At 39.5% G+C, this 6,493-nt stretch overlaps 1 long non-coding RNA gene across 1 annotated transcript; it reads right to left on the bottom strand.

Moving 5' to 3' along the window:
• Positions 1 to 2,796: 2,796 nt before the first annotated feature.
• On the bottom strand, positions 2,797 to 4,066 carry LOC105001272. Its single transcript, XR_826847.1, has 2 exons — positions 4,026 to 4,066; positions 2,797 to 3,332 (listed from the first exon to the last, which is right to left on the bottom strand). It is a non-coding gene; the product is annotated as an uncharacterized LOC105001272 (long non-coding RNA).
• Between the last annotated feature and the right edge of the window lie 2,427 nt (positions 4,067 to 6,493).

Genomic DNA, 6,493 nt, shown 5'->3' with positions numbered 1-6,493 from the left:
GCTTTCTTCACAGTCCAACTCTCACATCCATACATGACCACAGGAAAACCCATAGCCTTGACTAGACAGACCTTTGTTGGCAAAATAATGTCTCTGCTTTTCAATGTTATCTAGGTTGGTCATAACTCTTCTTCTAAGGAGTAAGCGTCTCTTAATTTCATGGCTGCAGTCACCATCTGCAGACAGATGGGCAAAACTTTCAAAAGTATGGAAATGATCAACTAATTTAAAGAGATAGAATAAGCAGGAAATACATTACACGCCTGTCAGAGGGTTTGAATTAGTGCAACAATGTTGGAAAGCAGTTGAGCATTAATTATCTATCGAAGCAGAAGATGCATGTACTTTGGGGAATATACCCTAGAGAAATGTGTGAGCATGTACAGCGGGCATGAAGAAGACATCCTAGTGTTCCTAACAGCTCCAAACAGGAAACAACTTAAAGGTCAAGATGAGTAGAACAAAGAGAGAAATGAAGTGTGATATAGCCATACAACAATATACTAAAGCAAACTAGTGAGCGAACCAAACTATATACCGTCAGTTGAAAGAAGAGAGAAAAAAAGATGGAATGCAGTATAATCCCATTTATACAAAGTGAAAAAACTAGTAACTTAACTATAATTTTTAGAGCTATTTCTATACTGGTGGACAAAAAAACACACACACAAAAAAAACAGAAAGTGATTATTAGGAGTGAGGATTGTGGTTATTTCTAGTGGAGAACATATGGAATATAATCTAATAAGGAAACCTGCGTCTTTTGAAGGACTGATAAGGTTATTTTTCTTGACGTTGAGTTTCTTGACTATAAGAGAGTCATCAATTTATAATTATCCAGTTTATACAGCAAAAGTTTATGAACTTTCTGAGTGTGTCAATCCTGTTCTCCTAAAATCAAAGGGCTTATATTTTTGTTTTACTTCGAGACAAAAATGGAGAGAGAATCTGTCAACAATAATAGTAGTCCAGAGCCTTTTCCAAGAGTGCAAAGTCAACCCTCTTAAAAAGAGAATCAATTCTTTTTAGTGTTGGAGGCACAACAAGAGTAAAATTCTCTACACATTTTTGTTGTTACCTATAAGGTGATAGAAATTAATGGAGTCAATTTCACTGTAGGATGGGAAAACTACTAATAATAGATTTACTTCTCATATAGTCATGCCCACAAAATAAATTTTCATTTGGCAAAGGAGTTTTAAATTTATTCTTCAATAGTTTTGATCTTTTGGAAAATGTCTTTAAGACATTGTCTTTTAGTTAAAAGAAATTATATGGGGTAGTTGAGAATTATATAGATAAAAAAGGCTTCCCAGGTGGCACTAGTGGTAAAGAACCCATCTGCTAATGCTAGAGCCATAAGACATGCAGGTTCAATCCCTAGGTCAGGATGATCCCCTGGAGCAGGGCACGGCAACCCACTCCAGTTGTATTCTTGCCTGGAGAATCCCGTGGACAGAAAAGCCTGGTGGGCTACAGTCCATACGGTTGCAAAGAGTCAGATATGACTGAAGTGACTTAGCATCCGACTCTTTTCAACTCTATGGACTGTAGCCCACCAGGCTCCTCTGTCCATGGAATTCTCCAGGCAAGAATACTGGAGTGGATTACCATGCCCTCCTCCAAGGGATTTCCCCAACCCCAGGGATCAAACCCACGTCTCTTATGTCTCCTGCATTGTCAGGGGGGTTCTTTACCTCTAGCACCACCTGGGAAGCCCTTTAAATTTATTCTTTAATACTCTGACTTTTTTGAAAATGTCTTCAAGACCATATATACTTTCAGTTAAAAGAAATTGTATGGGATAGTTGAGAAGTGTATAGATAAAAAGGGTTTCCCAGGTGGCACTAGTGGTAAAGAACCCATCTGCTAGTGCTGGAGACACAAGAGATGCAGGTTGATCCCCTGGAGCAGGGCACAGCAATCCACTACTGATTGTATTCTTGCCTGGAATATCCCATGGACAGAAAAGCCTGGTGGGCTACAGTCCATAGGGTTGCAAAGTGTCAGATATGACTGAAGCGACTTAACATGCACACATATAAATATAAAATCTGATTCCTTTGGCCATCAGTATAATATGGCTGTCAAACTGTAACCAAATTTTCAAAACTTTTATTACATCTTTGAGATCCAATGTGTCTGATCCCATTAGGGACAGCGTTTCCTTGATCGCTGTTCTGTCTATGGTTCCTTTCCTCTGCCTCAGCATCTCCTCTCAAGGTACAATGTACCCCAGATACACTCACAGCTCACTGTTCTCTTCACTCAATGTTTTGTACGTAAAACCATTTTGGAAGAGCTTTCCTAAACAACTATCTCTAACATATACCCATGCATCACTATTATTTTCTTATGTGTATGTGTGTGCTTGTGAAATCCACTCAAGAATTTAGACAAAGACTTTGGTCACCATCATCATGTCCCTAGTACATGAGAGACTGCCTGACATGTGTTAATAATTAGGAAACATTTACAAATAAATTAATTTCTATGAGTACACTAACTTGAATATATTCTTTCCTAGTTTTTTACAGATAAGGAAACTGAGGCTGAAGGAATTCAATTCTTTTCAAGGTCTTACAAGGTGGGAAAAGATAGAAATGGGCTTGAAACCAATAAAAGAATTCTTTGATGTAGCCAGTCCAAAAGACATATTTCAGGCAAAGCTGAACTCACAAATGAAAAAGTCTAACTCTGATAATCCAATGGGAATGGAAAGGAACACTCAGAATACTTGTAGTCGACATAAGAGATTAAAAACATTATACACACAAAAAAAGAGAGAACTATGGGTTCAAGTATGAATGTGCTTTACTGGAGAAGCAAAAGAATAGACACACTAATTGCTCATGGGGTAGAGATCACAATGCAGATTATAGACGGGCACATGGCACAGAGAGATCAAGCGATGATCCTGCTGCTTTTCTTCCAACAATGTGGTGTCAGCTTCAGGAAGCAAGCCTTTTCTCTGTCAGCTGTCAGTTGAGGAGGGAGATTAAGGAAGATGCAGTCCATCACCACGGCTGAAGAGAGGACAATGGAAGAGCCTGGATCTTGTTTCTTGGTCCAGGTGAAATCTGGTGCTATTACTTCCACTTGGGTGGACACTTCTGCTCGCAAGGTGGGCATGGTGGCCCAGGAGGGCATTTCTTCTGGCCCAGTGGAGGTGGGCATGGATGAGGTGGGCAAGGCTCATGGCACTTGGGTGGGCACACTTTTGGAGGTGGATGGCAGGGCTCCTTGCACTGATGGTGATGCTGATGTGGATGCGGATGTGGATGGGGATGGGGATGCGGGTGGTGAGACATCCTTCCTGGGTCTCACAGAATCTGAAATACAAACAGGCAACATTGTTCATAACAGAGAGTCCTACTAGTAAGTAGAACAATTAGCTGAGCCAACAACCCTCCCATTTCCAAGAACCCTTTATGGTCCCTAATATAGTCCTTGTGGTTTTTTGTAGCTTCTTTACCCTTCATTTTTAGAACCTCTTGCCCTCAGACCTTCAGTCTTTTCTGGTTAATCTCTCATCCTACCACTTTCTAAAGACAAAATTTCCTACACAGGTCTACTCTCAGTACAGGTATAGTCTGAAGAAGAAGAATTTGGATATTAAAATTGTAGCCAATCTCAGAATAAGTCTCTACTTATACCTCCCATGAGGTCTTGTTTGCTAGTCTAACTGACTTGCTGTTGATTTCTGAGGAGAAATGCAAAGGCCCAAATCTAGCATTCAGTGGGATTGAATGCTGAGAATGATGCATTTGGAACTAATGTAGGATATGCTACAGCACAGCATCTCATCTCACTTACTCTCCCGCAGGGGAAGATTGTGCCTCTGATTCCAAGTCTCTCATCACATTCAAGATGGCATTCAAGACCAATTAACAAAATATACTCCTAAAACACATTATCTTCTTTTTCCCATAGAGAATACTAAATGGCTAAAGTAAAGTCACTTCTACCCTCAGATGAAACTCTGCCAACCAAGTGCCAAAAAGACCTCTAAGAGTTGTACTCACCAGAGGCTCCAAAGAAGACCTAACTGAGTATCACGAAGCTAGCAGCACTGTGATGGAAACTCCTTTTATCAGGATCAGAGAGCTCCACCCAGGGGAACAGCCTAGCACTCTCATGATGCACTTGTTTCCCACCCCAAATACCACATGCTTCCAATCTCAAAAGTAACTTGCCACACTCATGCTGATATCACATAGCTCCCTTGTCCATGGACTTCCTTATCTTCACTGAGGAAGTATAGGGTGATTCATTCAATACTTTGTCACATACTCCCTTGGCCAATGTTGTGCACCAGCCAGGAAATATGAGGAATTCTTTGACAATGGTGCTCCTCTTCCATTGTCAGACTTGGTACTTCCCCCACTCCCCAGCTCTCCAAGCATCTGGTATGTAAAATTCATCACTCCACTCCATTTCACCTGCCAGCACTCGCCTTTGTTTCCTTTGATGGTAGAAACCAGGGTTTACTAAAAGGACATACCTTAACCCAGGCACACATTTTTTCTAATTTCCCCTTGTACCATATCCTACTGGTCTCTGGGCTTTACTTGACAATTAAGTGACTTAAACCTGACCACAAAGTCTATCTTGATTATCCAGGGCAAACACTCTCATGCTAGGTCTTTTTCACATGGCTCCATACGTGAGTTGAAGAGGACAACGTGATCCCTCAGTTTTCTAGGCCATAAATCAGGCTCTGGCCCCTTCGTGACGCTCTACTTTTGCAGATTTATACACTGATCTGATCTCTGCAGTCCCATGATATGTGTCACTTGTGGTCTGCTAGGAACCCAAATTCCTCTTCTCTCATTATCTTCAAAATGAACTCAGTGTCTGAGCTATATCCTTTTTAGAAGTTTTTCCACTATTGACTCCTAAATATCTTGTGCTTCTTTCCCCTACAACAGTAATTCAATTGACTCTATCAGGCCCTTTATTTTAAATAACATTTAGTGTGTTTTCAGACATTCTTTGTACACTCAGAGAATGAACCTCAATGAATCACTGATTCAGCCATTCAATCCATGAGTATTTTTTCTTAAATAAATAAAATAAAGGTGACATAGAACCCGCTGATAATTTATTAGTATAATTTGTAGAACTACAGTAGCATTTCAGCTAATATTATTCACTGTGCCTTCCAGGGGAAAGCTTGAGTGCCTTGGCTATGCAGACATCCATACACACCAGTACTCTGTGGCATTAAATACTTCCCAACCGCCTTGAAGATCAGTATATTAATCAGCTGTTAATTAAGGATAAAACTACACCTGCCTCAAAATGTTCCTACAAATGCAACAAAATGCCTAATAAAAGGCACATTGCATAGTCAGTCTTAAGTAAGTATGAGCTACCATATATCTAATAATTAGATCTAATAATATCTAATAATAAGGGGTTAATTTCCAAACTACATAAGAAACTTCTACAACATAATAACAAAGAAAATTTAACAACGACTTTAATTTAAAATAGGCAATGGACTTGAATTCTCTCTTTTTTTTAATTTTATTTTATTTTTAAACTTTACATAATTGTATTAGTTTTGCCAAATATCAAAATGAATCCACCACAGGTATACATGTGTTCCCCATTCTGAACCCTCCTCCCTCCTCCCTCCCCATACCATCCCTCTGGGTCATCCCAGTGCACTAGCCCCAAGCATCCAGTATCGTGCATCGAACCTGGACTGGCGACTTGTTTCTTACATGATATTTTACATGTTTCAATGCCATTCTCCCAAATCTTTCCACCCTCTCCCTCTCCCACAGAGTCCATAAGACTGTTCTATACATCAGTGTCTCTTTTGCTGTCTCGTACACCGGGTTATTGTTACCATCTTTCTAAATTCCATATATATGCGTTAGTATACTGTATTGGTGTTTTTCCTTCTGGATTACTTCACTCTGTATAATAGGCTCCAGTTTCATCCACCTCATTAGAACTGATTCAAATGTATTTTTTTTAATGGCTGAGTAATACTCCATTGTGTATATGTACCACAGCTTTCTTATCCATTCATCTGCTGATGGACATCTAGGTTGCTTCCATGTCCTGGCTATTATAAACAGTGCTGCGATGAATTCTCTTTAAAGATGACCTATAAATAACCATAGATACATGAAAAGGAGCTTAATATCATTACTGATCAACAGGGAAATGCAAATCAAAAGCACAATGACATGTCACTTCACACCTGTTAGAGTGACTATAATCAAACACACACACACACAAATAACAAATATTGGTGTGGTTGTGGAGAAAAAATAATCCTTGAACCTGTTGGTGGGATGGCAAAATGGTGCAACCACTGTGAAAAATATGAAGGTTAATCAAAAATTTAAAAAGAGAAAAAAGTGCTGCCATATGATTCACCCATTTCAAATCTGTGTATTTATATAGGATAATTTAAATAAGGGTCTCAAAGACATATTAGCACTTCGAAGTTCACTGCAGCAGTACTCACTGT

This window comes from Bison bison, unplaced genomic scaffold (genome assembly GCF_000754665.1).
Source record: "Bison bison bison isolate TAMUID 2011002044 unplaced genomic scaffold, Bison_UMD1.0 scf7180017864381, whole genome shotgun sequence".
NCBI lineage: Eukaryota > Metazoa > Chordata > Mammalia > Artiodactyla > Bovidae > Bison > Bison bison.
This window is presented reverse-complemented; position numbering and strand designations above follow the sequence as displayed.